We start from the raw sequence: 17,615 nt of genomic DNA, 5'->3' as shown, positions 1-17,615 counted from the left end.
ATCTTCCACAAACCTTCGGATCAAATATCTATCCAAGTAAATCAAATATAAAATCTACAGTTCAACGCATTATCTTTCATAGGAATCACAAGAACATAACATAAATTCTCTTCATAGCAAATAATACTAACCTTAATTTGTGAGCCACTCATATTAGATAAACCCTATTCAGTAAATCTTTTCAACATATTTTCCTTCAATAACATATTTTGGGTAGTATCATGGATGGGATGAATGAGGCTGATGGCTCATAATAATAAGAACAAAAAAGCCTTCGAAATCCCTTGTTCTCTCAATTGGTTGAGTTTGTAAGTCCTTAATTTAAGTTGATATTTGATACTGAGTATCACATTAAGCAATTTATGACTATTACCACCTCCAACCTAGTGTATACATCAGCATCGGGCACATAACTAAGCATCTACAGGTAGAGTTCAGAATCTTTTGAAATGTTCAGTAAACATTTTTAATGAGCTATCCAGTTTTGTAAATATAGTTGTTCAGCATGTTCAATTGTTGTTTAGTTAGAAGGTGTTTACTATGCTTGACAAGATGGGATTAAAAAATACTTGCGCATTAATTAAAACACAAATATTATATAACCCTCTTCTATCCCCCATAGTATAATAATAAATTATACTCCTTATCTTGAGAACAATATACAAGATATGAGTAAAACTGCATATAAAATCCTATCATTTCAACTCTAGAGAAAAAAAAGGAAATAAAAAAATTCTTTGGAAATACATATCATGTAGAATTGTAAAAGAAGAGAAATAAATTTATATGAACACATGAAATGCAAAGAAGTATTCATCAACAAACAATTTCCAAGAAAATTTAACAAAAACATTATATATGAAAAGTTGGTTCACTTGATTGCATAAAAACAATTAGCAAAACAAATTACAACATAAAGTATGCACATTAATTCAGTGAACAAGAACCATAAACCCACATTTTCTTAGTCACTTTAAATCAAAATTTGACCCAAAATGTAGGAGTTTTTGAACGGGGAAATCCAATTATAACAAGCTATCGTATTCTGATCCCAAAAACATAAATCAATGCTCATAAAGAAGAGTTAAAGATTTACTTTGGGATGCGGTCAGTTATTGTACAAGCTTGTTGCCAGTAACACAAGAATTCCAGTGTATTTTAATATAAGCCTACAACGTTAATAACCAAAACTTCAATGAAAAGGATAATTACATTGATATTTAACTAATATTTAACATAACTCTCATTCAGCAAAGCAACTGACCTGAATTAGCTTTTCAAGTTTCGCTCGAAATGAGAAAAAAAACTTCTTAATTTCCTCACATAAACTAGGAATAAGAACTTTATAAGGTTGGAACGAGGTTAGAATCTTTTCAACCGACTTCTGCACAATTAATTGGAAGTCGTCCTTTCTCAAAAGCCTTTAGACCAAGGAGGTTTAAGCTGTTCTTTCACATGCACAATAACTGCAACCTCGATGTCTTTTTGTGCTCTATTTCCATCAACATTAGGATCCCATCTCAGTCCAAGCAGACCAAATATAAATCAATGCATTATCTTTCATAATACTCACAAGAAGAACATAACTAAACTCTCCTTATCGCGAACAACACTAACCTGAATTTCTGTGCCACTCATATTAGATAAACCCTGTTGAGGAAAGTTTTTGGATCTATTACCCTTCAACAACATATATAAGCTAATATCATGAGATGGAATGAATCGGGTTGACGGCTCATAATCATATGAACCCAAAATCTTCAAAATCCCTTACGCTGAGGATGATACATCAGTAATTTTGCAAAAAATTGATCCAATTTTTATGCTTGATAAGAATTCAAAACATCAACAATCCTACAATTATTAAACATTTCATCTCCCCTTGCTAAGCATTCCCTTTGTGCCACATTTTCCAATTAAAGTAATATTTGCAAAGGAAGAAGAAACATACCTGAACTAAATTTACCACAACTTTGTTGTGGTTGAAGAGAGTCACTTGAAGAAGTTGCCACAGAAAAACAAGATTTATGGTCTTCCGGTGAGAATTGAATAAGGTTTACATATAATACATAAAGTTTGATTACATTAAATACTTCAATTAGAAAAGTAAGATTAATCTATCTCTTTAAAAGTACCTCGCTTTTTATTAGAATGAAAGTACCTACAAGATGCCCCACGGATACACCAGTCATTTGCATGAAACTCGCAGGGAACTAGTAGCCTTTTGCCAACACCAAAGTTCGACAAGTGCGATTAATATTAAATTAACTAAATATTAAGTTATACGGTGAAATTCGTAAAGATTGGACGTTGGCACTTACATTGCACTTCCATGTGCAAATGACAATTATATACATTAATAAACAAAAAAGTTACCAGATTATGTACAAACTTGTCCTCTATAAATCTGAGGCTCCCGGTATATCTTAATATAATACTACAACGTCAATAATCCAAACTTCAATAACAAAGATAATTATATTGATAATCACTAATAACTAATAGTTACTATAACCCACATTCAGCAGAGAGATTGACCTGAACTAGCTTTTCAGGTAACACCGGAATGAGATAATAAACTTCTTAATTTACCCACTTGAGCTAGGAATAGGAACATTATAAGGTTGGAATGCGGCGAGAACATTTTCAAGGAACTTTTGCACAATTAATTTAAAGTCATCATTTCTCAAATGACCTTTAGACCAAGGTGGTTCTTGCAGTTCTTTCACATGCACAATAAGCGCAGCTCCAAAGTGTTTCCGTGTTATTTTTCCACAAACCTTCGGATCAAATCTCAATCCAAGTAAATCAAATATAAAATCTACAGTTTAACGCATTATCTTTCATAAGAATCACAGGAACATAACATAAATTCTCTTCATAGCAAATAATACTAACCTTAATTTGTGAGCCACTCATATTAGATAAAACCCTATTCAGTAAACCTTTTCAACATATTTTCCTTCAACAACATATTTTTGGAAGTATCACGGGATGGGATGAATGAGGTTGATGGCTCATAATAATAAGAACCAAAAAGCCTTTGGAATAATCCCTTGTTCTCTCCATTAGTTGTGTTTGTAAGTTCTTAATTTAAGTTGATATTTGATACTGAGTATCACATTAAGAAATTTATGACTATTACCACCTCCAACCTAGTGTATACATCAGCATCGTGCACGTAACTAAGCATCTACAAGTAGAGTTCAGAATCTTTTGAAATGTTCAGTAAGCATTTTTAATGAGCTATCCAGTTTTGTAAATATAGTTGTTCAGCATGTTCAATTGTTGTTTATTTAGGGAGTGTTTACTATGCTTGACAGGATGAGATTATAAAATATTTGTGCATTAATTAAAATATAAATATTTTATAACCCTCTCATGTCCTCCATATTATAATAATATTTTATACTTTTTATCTTAAGAATAAAATATAAGACATTAGTAAAACTGCATACAAAAATCCTATTATTTCAACTCTATAGAAAAAAAAAGGAAATAAAAAAAACTTATCTAGAAATACATATCATCTAAAATTATAAAAGAAGAGAAATAAATTCATATGAACACATGAAATGCAAAGAAGATTCATCAACAGACAATTTCCAAAAAAATTTAACAAAAACTTTATATATGAAAAATTGGTTCACTTGATTGGATAAATACAACTAGCAAAACATATTGTAGCATGAAGTATGCACATTAATTCAGTGAACAAGTAACATAAACCCACATTTTCTTAGTCATTTTTAAATCAAAATTTAACCCAAAATGTATGAGTTTTTGAACGGGGAAATTCAATTATAACAAGCTATCATATTCTTATCCCAAAAACATAAATCAATGCTTATAAAAAAGAGTTAAAGATTTACTTTGGGATGCGGTCAGTTATTGTACAAGCTTGTTGTCAGTAACTCAAGAATTCTGGTGTATTTTAATATAAGCTTACAACGTTTATAACCAAACCTTCAATCAAAAGGATAATTACATTGATAATCATTAATAACTAATAGTTAACATAACCCTCGTTCAGCAAAGCAACTGACGTGAATTAGCTTTTCAAGTTTCGCCCGAAATTAGAAAAAGAACTTTTTAATTTCCTGACATAAGCTAGAAACAGGAAAATTATAAGGTTGGAACGAGGCGAGAACCTTTTCAACTGACTTCTGCATAATTAGTTTGAAGTCGTCCTTTCTCAAAAGGCCTTTAGACCAAGCAGGTTCAACCAGTTATTTCACATGCACAATAAGTGCAGCCTCGATGTCTTTTTGTGCTCTATTTCAATCAACCTTAGGATCCAATCTCTGTCCAAGCAGATAAAATATAAAATCAATGCATTATCTTTCATAATACTCACAAGAAGAACCTAACTAAACTCTCATTATCGCGAACAAAACTAACCTTAATTTGTGAGCCACTCCTAATAGATTAATCCTGTTCAAGAAAGTTTTTGGATCTATTACCTTTCAACAACATATATAAGATAATATCATGAGATGGAATGAATCGGGTTGATGGCTCATAATCATATTAACCCAAAAGCTTCAAAATTCCTTGTGGTGAAAATGATACATTAGTAATTCTGAAAAAATATAAGCCAATTTTTATGTTTGATCAAAATTCAAAATATCAAAAATCCTACAATTATTAAACATTACATCTCCCCTTGCTAAGCATTCCTTTTGTGCACTTTTCCCAATTAAAGAAACATTTGCAAAGGAAGAAGAAATATACCTGACCTAAATTTAACACAACTTTTTCGTGGTTGAATAGAGTCACTTGAAGAAGCTATCATAGAAAAATAAGATATTATGGTCTTCCGGTGAGAATTAAATAAAGTTTACATATATTAAATAAATTTTTATTACAATAAATGTTTCAATTAGAAAAGTAATATTAATTTATCTCTTTGAAAGTACCCCGCTTTTTATAAGAATGAAGGGACCTACAAGATGCCCCACGGATACACCAGCCTTTTGCATGAAACTCGCAGGGAACTGGCAGCATTTTGGCACCGCCAAATTTCAAAAAATCCGATTAATATTACTTTAAATTTATATTAATCTAAACGGTGAAATTTGTAAAGATGGGTCGGTTGCACTTCCTTGTGCGCACGATAATTATATACGTTAATAAGCAAAAAAATTACCAGATTATGTACAAACTTGTCCCCTATAAATCTGAGGCTCCCGGTATAGCTTAATATAATACTGCAGCGTCAATAATTCAAACTTCTATAAAAAAAAGATAATTATATTGATAATCACTAATAACTAATAGTTAATATAACCCCCACTCAACTTAGCGATTGACCTGAACTAGCTTTTCAAGTTACACCGAAAATGAGATAATAAACTTTTTAATTTCTCCACTTGAGCAAGGAATATGAACATTATAAGGTCGGAATGCGGCGAGAACATTTTCAAGGGACTTCTGCACAATTAATTTGAAGTCATCCTTTTTCAAAAGGCCTTTAGACCAAGGTGGTTCCTGTAGTTCTTTCACATGCACAATAAGTGCAACACCAAAGTATATCCGTGTTATTATTCCACAAACCATCGGATCAAATCTCAATCCAATTAAATCAAATATGAAATCTACAGTTCAATGCATTATCTTTCATAAGAATCATAGGAACATAACATAAATTCTCCTCATAGCAAATAATACTTACCTTAATTTGTGAGCAACTCATATTAGATAAACCCTATTCAGTAACGCTTTTCACCATATTTTCCTTCAACAACATATTTTGGGTAGTATCACGGGATGGGATAAATGAGGTTGATGGCTCATAACAATAAGAACCAAAAAGCCTTCGAAATCCCATGTTCTCTCTATTAGTTGAGTTTGTAAGTTCTTAATTTAAGTTGATATCTTATACTGAGTATCACATTAAGCAATTTATGACTATTACCACCTCTAACCTAGCGTATACATCAGCATCTTGCACATAAATAAGCACCTACAAGTAGAGTTTGAAATCTTTTAAAATGTTCAGAAAGCATTTTTAATGAGCTATCCAGTTTTGTAAATATAGTTGTTCAGCATATTCAGTTGTTGTTTATTTAGGGGGTGTTTACTATACTTGACAGGATGAGATTATAAAATACTTGTGCATAAATAAAAACACATTATATAACACTCCCTTATCCTCCATAGGATAGTAATACTTTATACTTCTTATCTTTAGAACAAAATACAAGACATGAGTAAAACTGCACAGAATCCTACCATTTCAACTCTAGAGAAAAAAAGGAAATAAAAAAAATTCTCTGCAAATACATATCATGTAAAGTTGTAAAAGAAGATAAATAAATTCATATGAACACATGAAATGCAAAGAAGTATTCATCGACAGACAATTTCCAAGAAAAATTAACAAAAACTTTATATATATAAAATTTGTTCACTTAATTGCATAAACACAACTAGCAAAACATATTGCAGCATAATGTATGCACATTAATTCAGTGAACAAGTACCATTAACCCACATTTTCTTAGTCATCTTTAAATCGAAATTAGACCCAAAATGTAAGGAGTTGTTGAACGTGGAAATCCAATTAAAATAAGCTATCGTATTCTGATCCCAAAAACATAGATGTAGGGAGTTGTTGAACGTGGAAATCCAATTATAACAAGCTATCGTATTCTGATCCCAAAAACATAAATCAATGCTTATAAAGAAGAGTTAGAGATTTACTTTGGGATGCGGTCAGTTACTTACTGTACAAGCTTGTTGCCAGTAACTCAAGAAGTTTAGTGTATTTTAATGTAAGCCTACAATGTTAATAACCAAAACTTCAATCAAAATGATGATTACGTTGATAATCATTAATAACTAATAGTTAATATAACCCTCAGTCACCAAAGAAACTTTCTTGAATGACACTTTTCAAGTTTCGCCCGAAATGAGAAAAAAAAACTTCTTAATTTCCTCACATAAGCTAGGAACAAGAACATTATAAGGTTGGAACGAGGCGAGAACCTTTTCAAATGACTTCTGCACTATTAGTTGGAAGTCGATCTCTCCCAAAAGGCCTTTAGACCAAGCAAGTTCAAGCAGTTCTTTCACATGCACAATAAGTGCAGCCTCGATGTCTTTTTGTGCTTTATTTACATCAACGTTAGGATCCACTCTCTGTCCAAGCAGGTCAAATATAAAATCAATGCATTATCTTTCACAATACTCTCAAGAAGAACATACTAAACTCTTCTTATCGCGACCAACACTAACCTTAATTTATGAGCCACTCATAATAGATAAACCCCGTTCAGGAAAGTTTTTGAATCTATTACCATTCAACAATATATATATATATATAAGATAGTATCATGAGATTGAATGAATCGGGTTGATGGCTCATAATCATATAAACCAAAAAGCTTCAAAATCCCTTGTGGTGAGATGATACATCAAAATTCAAAACATCAACAATCCTACAATTATTAAATATTACATCCCCCAGATCCTTTTGTGCCACATTTTCCAATTAAAGAAACTTTTGCAAAGGAAGAAGAAATATACCTGACCTAAATTTAACACAACTTTGTTGTTGTTGAATATAGTCACTTGAAGAAGCTACCACAGAAACATAAGATATTATGGTCTTCCGGTGATAATTAAATAAAGTTTATATATATTACATAAATTTTTATTGCATTAAATGTTTCAATTAGAAAAGTAATATTAATATATCTCTTTGAAAGTACCCAGCTTTTTATTAGAATGAAGGGACCTATAAGATGCCCCACGGATACACCAGCCTTTTGCATGAAACTTACAGGGAACTGGCAGTTTTTTGGCAACACCAAAGTTTGACAAGTGAGATTAATATTACTTTAACTAAATATTAAGTTATACGGCAAATTCCTAAAAATTTGTCGTTAACACTTACATTGCACTGCCAAGCACTTCTATGTGCGCACGATAATTATATACATTAATAAATAGAAAAATTACTAGATTATGCACAAACGTTTCTCCTATAAATCACTAATAAAAAACGATAATTATATTGATAATCACTAATAACTAATAGTTAATATAACCCCCATTTAGCAGAGCGATTGACCTGAACTAGCTTTTCAGGTTACACTAGAAATGAGATAATAAACTTCTTAGTTTCCCCATTTGAGCTAATAATAGGAACATTATAAGGTTGGAATTTGGCGAGAACATTTTCAAGGGACTTCTGCACAATTAATTTGAAGTCATCCTTTCTCGAATGGCCTTTAAATCAAGGTGGTTCCTGCAGTTCTTTCACATGCACAATAAGTGCAGCCCCGAAGTGTTTCCGTGTTATTCTTCCACAAACCTTCGGATCAAATCTCTATTCAAGTAAATCAAATATAAAATCTATAGTTCAACGCAATATCTTTCATAAGAATAACGTGAACATAACATAAATTCTTCTACTAGCAAATAATACTAACTTTAATTTGTGAGCCACTCATATTAGATAAAACCTATTCAGTAAAGCTTTCAACATATTTTCCTTCGATAACATATTTTGGGTAGTATCATGGGATGGGATGAATGAGGTTGATGGCTCATAATAATAAGAACAAAAAAGCCTTCAAAATCCCTTGTTTTCTCCATTAGTTGTGTTTGTAAGTTCTTAATTTAAATGTATATCTGATACTGAGTATCACATTAAGCGATTTATGACTATTACCACCTCTAACCTAGTGTATACATGAGTATCTTGCATGCAACTAAGCACATACAGGTAGGTCAAAATCTTCCGAAACATTTAGAAAGCATTTTTAATGAGCTATCGAGTTCTCCAAATATAGTTGTCCATCATGTTCGGTTTATGTTTATTTAGGAGGTGTTTACTATGCTTGATAGGATAGGGTTATAAAATAATTTTGCCTTAATTAAAACACCAATATTATATAACCCTCCCCTATCCTCCATAGTATAATAATAATTTAGACTCCTTATCTTGAGAATAAAATACAAGACATGAGTAAAACTGCATATATAATTCTATCATTTCAACTCTAGAGAAAACAAAAACGAAACAAAAAAATTCTTTTGAAATACATATCATGTCAAATTGTAAAAGAAGAGAAATAAATTCATAGAATATATGAAATGCAAAAAAGTATTCATCATTAGACAATTTCCAAAAAAATTTAACAAAAACTTTCTATATGAAAAATTGGTTCACTTGATTGCATAAACACAACTAGCAAAACATATTGCAACATAAAGTATGCACATTAATTCACTGAACAAGTACCCAAAACCCATATTTTCTTAGTCATCATTAAATCGAAATTTAACCCAAAATGTAGGAGTTGTTGAACAGGGAAATCCAATTATAACAAACTATCATATTCTGATCCGAAAAATATAAATCAATGCACATAAAGAAGAGTTAGAGATTTACTTTGGGATGCAGTAAGTTATTGTACAAGCTTGCTGCCAGTAACTCAAAACTTCTGGTATATTTTAATATAACGTACAACTTTAAAACCAAAACTTCAATCAAAAGGATAATTACATTCATAATCACTAAATAACTAATAGTTAACATAACCCCCATTCAGCAAAGCAACTGATCTAAATTAGCTTCTCAAGTTTCGCCCGAAATGAGCAAAAAAACTTCTTAATTTCCTCACATGAGCTAGGAATAGGAACATTATAAGGTTGGAACGAGGCAATTACCCTTTCAACTAACTTCTGCACAATTAGTTTGAAGTCGTCATTTCTCAAAAGGCCTTTAGATCAAGCAAGTTCCTGTAGTTATTTCAAATGCACATTAAGTGCAGTCTCACAGTCTTTCTGTGCTCTTATTCAATCAACCTTCTAATCCAATCTCGGTCCAAGCAGACCAAATATAAAATCAATGCGTTATCTTTCATAATATTTAAAAGAAGAACAGAACTAATCTCTCATCATCGCGAACAACACTAACGTTAATTTGTAAGCCACTCCTAATAGATTAACCCTGTTCAGGAAAGCTTTTGGACCTATTATGCTTCAACAACATATTCTGGATAATATAATGGGATGGGATGAATTGGGCGGGTGGCTCATAATCATAAAAAGCCAAAAGCTTCAAAAGCCATTACGAAGAAAATGATACATCAGTAATTCTGCAAAAATATGAACCAATTATTATGCTTGATAGGAATTCAAAACATTAACAGTCCTACAATTATTAAAACTTACGTCTCATCTTGGTAAGCATTCCTTTTGTGCCATGTTTCCCAATTAAAGAATCATTCTCAAATAAAGATAAAACATACCTGAACTAAATGTACCACAACTTTCTTGTCGTTAAGAAGCTACAATAGAAAAACAACATATTATGGTCATCCATTGAGAATTGAATAAGGCTTACATATATTATGTAATATATGATTAGGTTGAATGCTTCAATAGAAAATTAATATTGACCTATCACATTGATTGTACCCTTTCATTTATCCGAATGAAGGAACCTACAAGATTCCCCACGGATACATCAGCCTTACTCATGAAACTCCAAGGAATTGGCAGCTTTTTAGCACTGCTAAAGTCGAACAAGTGTGATTTATATAACTTTCAACTAAATCTTAAGCTATATGGTGAAATTAACAGTGATTGGACATTTTTGGCACTTACTTCGCACTATCAAGCACTTCCATGTGCGCATGATAAGTATATGCATTAATAAACAGAAAAAAAAGGTTAGAAATTCTCTTTGGATCAGGTTATATTATGTACAAACTTGTCCCCTAGAAATCTCAAGGCACCCAATATACCTTAATATAGTCCTACAACGTCAATAAACCAAACTTCAATCAAAAGGATAATTACACTTCCAATCACTAATAACTAATAGCTAACAACCCTCATTCAGCAAAGCGACTCACCTGAATTAGTTTTTCAAGTTTCACCCAAAATAAAGCAAATAAACTTCTTAATTTCCTCACGTGAGCTAGGAATAGGAACATTATAAGGTTGGAATGAAGCGAGAACATTTTCAAAGGACTTCTACGCAATTATTTTGAAGTCATCATTTCTCAAATGTCCTTTAGACCAAGGTGGTTTCTGCAGTTCTTTCACATGCACAATAAGTGTAGCCCCGAAGTGTTTCCGTGTTATTCTTCCACCAACCATCGAATCAAATCTCTATCCAAGCAAACCAAATATAAAATCTACAGTTCAACGTATTATCTTTCATAAGAATCGCATTTACAAGACATTAATTCTCTTCGTAGCAAATAATACTAACCTTAATTTGTGAGCCACTCCTACTAGATAAACCCTGTTCAGTAAAGCTTTTCAAACTATTTTCCTTCAACAACATATTTTGGGTAGTATCATGGGATGGGATGAATGAGGTTGATGGTTCATAATAATAATAACCAAAAAGCCTTTGAAATCCCTAGTTCTCTCCATTAGTTGAGTTTGTAAGTTCCTAATTTTAGTTGATATATGATAATAAGTATCACATTAAGCGATTTATGACTATTACCATCTCTAACCTAGCACATACATCAGTATCGTGCACGCAACTAAGCACCCATAGGTAGTTCGGAATCTTTTGAAAGTGTCATAAAGCATTTTTAATGAGCTATCCAATTTTGTAAATATAGTTGTTCATCATGTTCAGTTGATGTTTATTTAGGGGTGTTTACTATGCTTGATAGGATGAGATTATAAAATACTAGTGCATTAATTAAAACATAATTATTATATAACCTTCCCCTATCCTCTGTAGTATAATAATATTTTATACTTCTTATCTTGAGAACAAAATACAAATATGAGTAAAACTGCATACAAAATCCTATCATTTCAACTCTAGAGAAGACAAAAGAAATTCTCTGGAAATACATATGATGTAAAATTGTAAAAGAAGATAAATAAATTTATCGCATACATGAGATGCAAAGAAGTATTCATCAATAGACAATTTCCAAAAATATTTAACAAAAACTTTCTATATGAAAAATTGATTCACTTGATTACATAAACACAACTAGCAAATCATATTGCAACAAAAAGTTTGCACATTAATTCATTGAACAAGTACCATAAACCCACATTTTCTTAGTCATCTTTAAATCGAAATTTGTCCCAAAATAGAGGAGTTGTTGAAAAGGGAAATCCGATTATAACAAGCTATCCCATTCTGATCGCAAAAACATAAATCAATGCTCATAAAGAAGAGTTAGAGATTTACTTTGGGATGCGGTCAAGTATTGTACAAGCTTGTTGCCAACAACTCAAGTCTTCCGGTATATTTTAATATAAGCCTTCAACATTAATAACCAAAATTTAAATTAAAGGGATAATTATATTGATAATCACTAATAACTAATAGATAACATAACCTATATTCACCAAAGCAACTGACCTGAACTAGCTTGTCAAGGTTCACTCGAAATGAGCAAATAAACTTCTTAATTTCCTCACTTTAGCTAGGAATATGAACATTATGAGGTTGGAATGAGGCGAGAATCTTTTCAAGGGACTTCTGCACAATTAGATTTGATTCATCCTTTCTCAAATTGCCTTTAGACCAAGCAGGTTCAAATAGTTCTTTCACATGCACAATAAGTGCAGCCTTCCAGTCTTTCTGTGCTCTCATTCCATCAACCTTCGAATCCAACCTCGGTCCAAGCAGACCAAATATAAAATCAATGTGTTATCTTTCATAAAATTCATAGGAAGAACATAACTAATTTATCCTCATCGCGAACAACACTAATCTTAATTTGTAGCCACTACTAATAGATTAACCCTGTTCAGGAAAGCTTTTGGACCTATTATGCTTCAACAACATATTCCGGATAATATCATGGGATATGATGAATTGGGCTGATGGCTCAAAATCTTAAGAAGCCAAAAGCTTAAAAATCCCTTGAGGGGAAGCTGATACATCAGTAATTCTGCAAAAACATGAACCATCTATTATGCTTGATCAGAATTCAAAACATCAACAATCCTACAATTATTAAAAATTACGTCTCATCATTGTAAGCATTCCCTTTGTGCCACATTTCTCATTTAAAAAAACATTTGCAAAGGAAGAAGAAACATACCTAAACTAAATGTACCATAACTTTGTTGTGGTTGAACAGAGTCACTTGAAGAAGCTGCCACAGAAAAACAACATATTATGATCTTCCGTTGAGAATTGAATATGGCTTACATATATTGCATAAAATTTGATTAGGTTCAATGATTCAATATAAAATTAATATTTACCTATTGCGTTTATTGTACCATGCCGTTTCTCCGAATGAAGGAACCTATAGGATTCCCCGCGGTTACGTCAGCCTTTCGTATGAAACTAGTAGGGAATTAATAGCTTTTTTACACTGCTAAAGTCGGACAAGTGCAATTAATATCACATTCAACTAAATCTTAAGCTATATGATGAAATTAGCAGTGATTGGACATTTTTGGCATTTACGTCGTACTACAAGCACTTCCATGTGCGCACGATAAGTATAGGCATTAATAAAAAGAAAAAAATACCATAAAAGTTATTATGCTCCGGCATGTTGAAATCCAAATTTCCTCCAAAACATAAACATTTTATAACACTGCAATCCTATTTTAACAAGCGTCCCTAGGTTTAATCCCCTAAATAATTAAGTAATTCCCGTAAAGAAGGGTTGGAAATTCACTTTGGGTCAGGTACATATTATGCACAAACCTGTCCCCTCGAAATCTCAAGGCACACAATATATCTTAATATAGTCCTGCGACATCAATAACCCAAACTTCAATCAAAAGGATAATTCCAATTCCAATCACTAATAACTAATAGCTAACATAACCTCCATTCAGCAAAGCGACTCACCTGAACTAGCTTTTCAAGTTTCACCCAATAAGAGCAAATAAACTTCTTAATTTCCTCACTTGAGCTAGGAATAGGAACATTATAACGTTAGAAAGAGGTGAGAACATTTTCAAGGGACTTCTGCACAATTAGTTTGAAGTCATCCTTTCGCAAATGTCCTTTAGACAAAGGTGGTTCCTGCAGTTCTATCACATGCACAATAAGTGCAGCCCCGAAGTGTTTCCGTGTTATTTTTCCATCAACCTTCGGATCAAATATCTGTCCAAGCAAATCAAATATAAAATCTATAGTTGAACACATTATCTTTTATAAGAATCATTTGTACAAAACATAAATTCTCTTCCTAGCAAATAATACTAACCTTAATTTGTGAGTCACTCCTACTGGATAAACTCTGTTTAGTAAAGCTTTTCAACCTATTTTCCTTCAACAATATATTTTGGGTAGTATCATGGGATGAGATGAATGAGGTTGATCGCTCATAATAATAAGAACCAAAAATCCTTCGAAATCATTTGTTCTCTTCATTAGTTAAGTTTGTAAGTTCCCAATTTAAGTTTATATATGATATTAAGTATCTCATTAAGCGATTTATGACTATTACCATCTCTAACCTAGCACATACATGAGTATCTTGCACGCAACTAAGCACCCACAGGTAGTTCGAAATCTTTTGAAAGTATCATAAAGCATTTTAAATGAGCTATCCAATTTTGTAAATATAGTTGTTCATCATGTTCAGTTGATGTTTATTTAGGGGTGTTTACTATGCTTGATAGGATGAGATTATAAAATACTAGTGCATTAATTAAAATATAATTATTATATAACCTTCCCCTATCCTCTAAAGTATAATAATATTTTATACTTCTTATCTTGAGAACAAAATACAAATATGAGTAAAACTGCATACAAAATCCTATCATTTCAACTCTAGAGAAGACAAAAGAAATTCTCTGGAAATACATATGATGTAAAATTGTAAAAGAAGAGAAATAAATTTATCGCATACATGAGATGCAAAGAAGTATTCATCAACAGACAATTTCCAAGAATATTTAACAAAAACTTTCTATATGAAAAATTGATTCACTTGATTACATAAACACAACTAGCAATCATATTGCAACATAAAGTTTGCTCATTAATTCACTGAACAAGTACCATAAACCCATATTTTCTTAGTCATCTTTAAATCGAAATTTGAGCCAAAATGTATGAGTTGTTGAACATGAAAATACAATTATAATAAGCTATCCTATTCTAATCCCAAAAACATAAATCAATGCTCATAAAGAAGAGTTAGAGATTACTTTGGGATGCGGCCAGTTATTGTACAAGCTTGTTGCCAACAAGTCAATTATTTCAGTATATTTTAATATAAGCCTACAACATTAATAACCAAAACTTTAATAAAAAGGATAATTACATTGGTAATCAATAATAATTAATAGTTAGCCCTCATTAAACAAAGCAACTGACCTGAATTAGCTTTTCAAGTTTCACCAAATGAGCAAGAAAACTTCTTAATTTCCTCACATGAGATAGGAATAGGAATATTATAAGGTTGGAACGATGTGAGAACTTTTTCAATTGACTTCTGCACAATTAGTTTGAAGTCATCCTTTCTCAAAAGGCCTTTAGACCAAGCAGGTTCCAACAGTTCTTTCACATGCACAATAAGTGCTGCCTTAAAGTCTTTCTGTGCTCTCTTTCCAGATCCAATCCGTCCAAGCAGATCAAATATAAAATCAATGCATTATCTTTCATAATAATCACAAGAGGAACAAAACTAAACTCTCCTCATCGCGAACAACACTAACCTTAATTTGTGAGTCACTCATAATTGATAAACCCTGCTCAGAAAAGTTTTTGGATCTATTATCCTTCAATAATATATATAAGATAATATAATGAGATGAGATGAATCACACTGATGACTCATAATCATAAGAACCCAAAAGCTTCAAAATCCTTTGCAGTGAAGATGATACATCAATAATTTTGCAAAAATATGATCCAATTTTTATGCTTGATCATAATTCAAAACATCAACACTCCTGCAATTATTAAACATTACATCTCTCTTTGCTAAGCATTCCCTTTGTGCCAAAATTTTCAATTCAAGTAATATTTGCAAAGAAATAAGAAACATACCTGAACTAAATTTACCACAACTTTATTGTGGTTGAAGAGTCACTTGAAGAAGTTGCCACAAAAAAAAAAAAAAATTATGGTCTTCCGGTGAGAATTGAATAAGGTTTACATATAATACATAAAGTTTGATTACATTAAATACTTCAATTAGAAAATTAATAGTAAATCTCTTTTAGAGTACCCTGCTTTTTATCGTAACGAAGGGACCTACAAGATGCCCCACGAATACACCAGTCTTTCGCATGAAACTCATAGGGAATTGACAGCTTTTTGGCACCGCTAAAGTTTGAAAAATACAATTAATATTACTTTTAACTAAATATTAAGTTATACGGTGAAATTCGTAAAGATTGGTTGTGGGCACTTACATTGCATTGCCGAGCACTTCCATGTGCACACAAAAATTATATACATTAATAAGTAGAAAAATTACCAGATTATGTACAAATTTATCCCCCCAAAATCTCAAGCTCCCGGTATATCTTAATATAATACTGCAGCCTCAATAATCCAAACTTCAATCAAAAGGATAATTACGTTGATAATCACTAATACTAATAATTAACATAATCCCTATTCAGCAGAGCGATTGACTTGAACTAGCTTTTCAAGTTACTAAACTTCTTGATTCCCTCCCCCCCCTTGAGTTAGGAATAGGAACATTATAATGTTGGAATGAGATAATAAATTTCTTAACTTCTCCACTTAATATACTTTTTTTTTCTCACAAAATATCATATCAAGATATTATTTAAACAAAAGTTCAAATCAACATTTCATTTCAAAAAAATATTAAATTACAACTAAAATTTTTAATTTAATGATTGGAAAACATCAAACTAAAAAGTAGCGAAAAAGAAATATGAATTAATTTAATGTGCAGATTGATTGAATTGAATGAACAAAATATTAACTTTTTATATAATATTAAATGTAACTTATGATAATTTTTAATGAAAGATAGGATTGTGTGTATGTCTCTTTTGTATATATATATATATATATATATATTTTACATTCGAAAAAATAATTTCAATTTTTGTTTTAATGACGTGGGATCCGCAGCTGCTATCCGAAAATGCGCATTGGACAAACCCCGGCCGAAAAAATAACTTCAATTTTGGTTTGATGAAATCCGCAATAGCCGATTCAGAACAATCATTTGTTACAGGATGCACAATTTTTATTTGGGTTAATGTGATATTTAATATTAGAATGGATCCAGCACCGTGTTCATGCTTCAATCCATTGGTATCACCGCCACTGCCATCGTCATCTTTTATTTCACCATCTTCATTATGGTTCGCCATCGTGGATCGGCCTTTACCGTTTCAGATACGTCGCGGTGTATGATCGCGGCGTATCGGTCAAATATCGATCGATATAATTTTTTTTATATTTATTTTTATGTTAAAAAATTATGATAAGTCATTAAAATATATCAAATCATATAATTAATTTTAAAGTATTATAATATTAACTAATATATTATAATTATAGTAAATTAAAATTAAAATCTTGTCTAAAAAATAATTTTAAATAATATATTTATAATTAATTATAAATTATTCTAAAATATTAATTCTAATAAAAATTAATTTTTACAAATTAAATACAATTCAAAATAAAATAGTTAAAT

Source organism: Andrographis paniculata, unplaced genomic scaffold (assembly GCF_009805555.1).
Source record: "Andrographis paniculata isolate CXL003 unplaced genomic scaffold, ASM980555v1 Contig11END, whole genome shotgun sequence".
In the NCBI taxonomy this organism is placed as follows: domain Eukaryota; kingdom Viridiplantae; phylum Streptophyta; class Magnoliopsida; order Lamiales; family Acanthaceae; genus Andrographis; species Andrographis paniculata.
Note: the sequence above shows the minus strand (reverse complement) of the source record.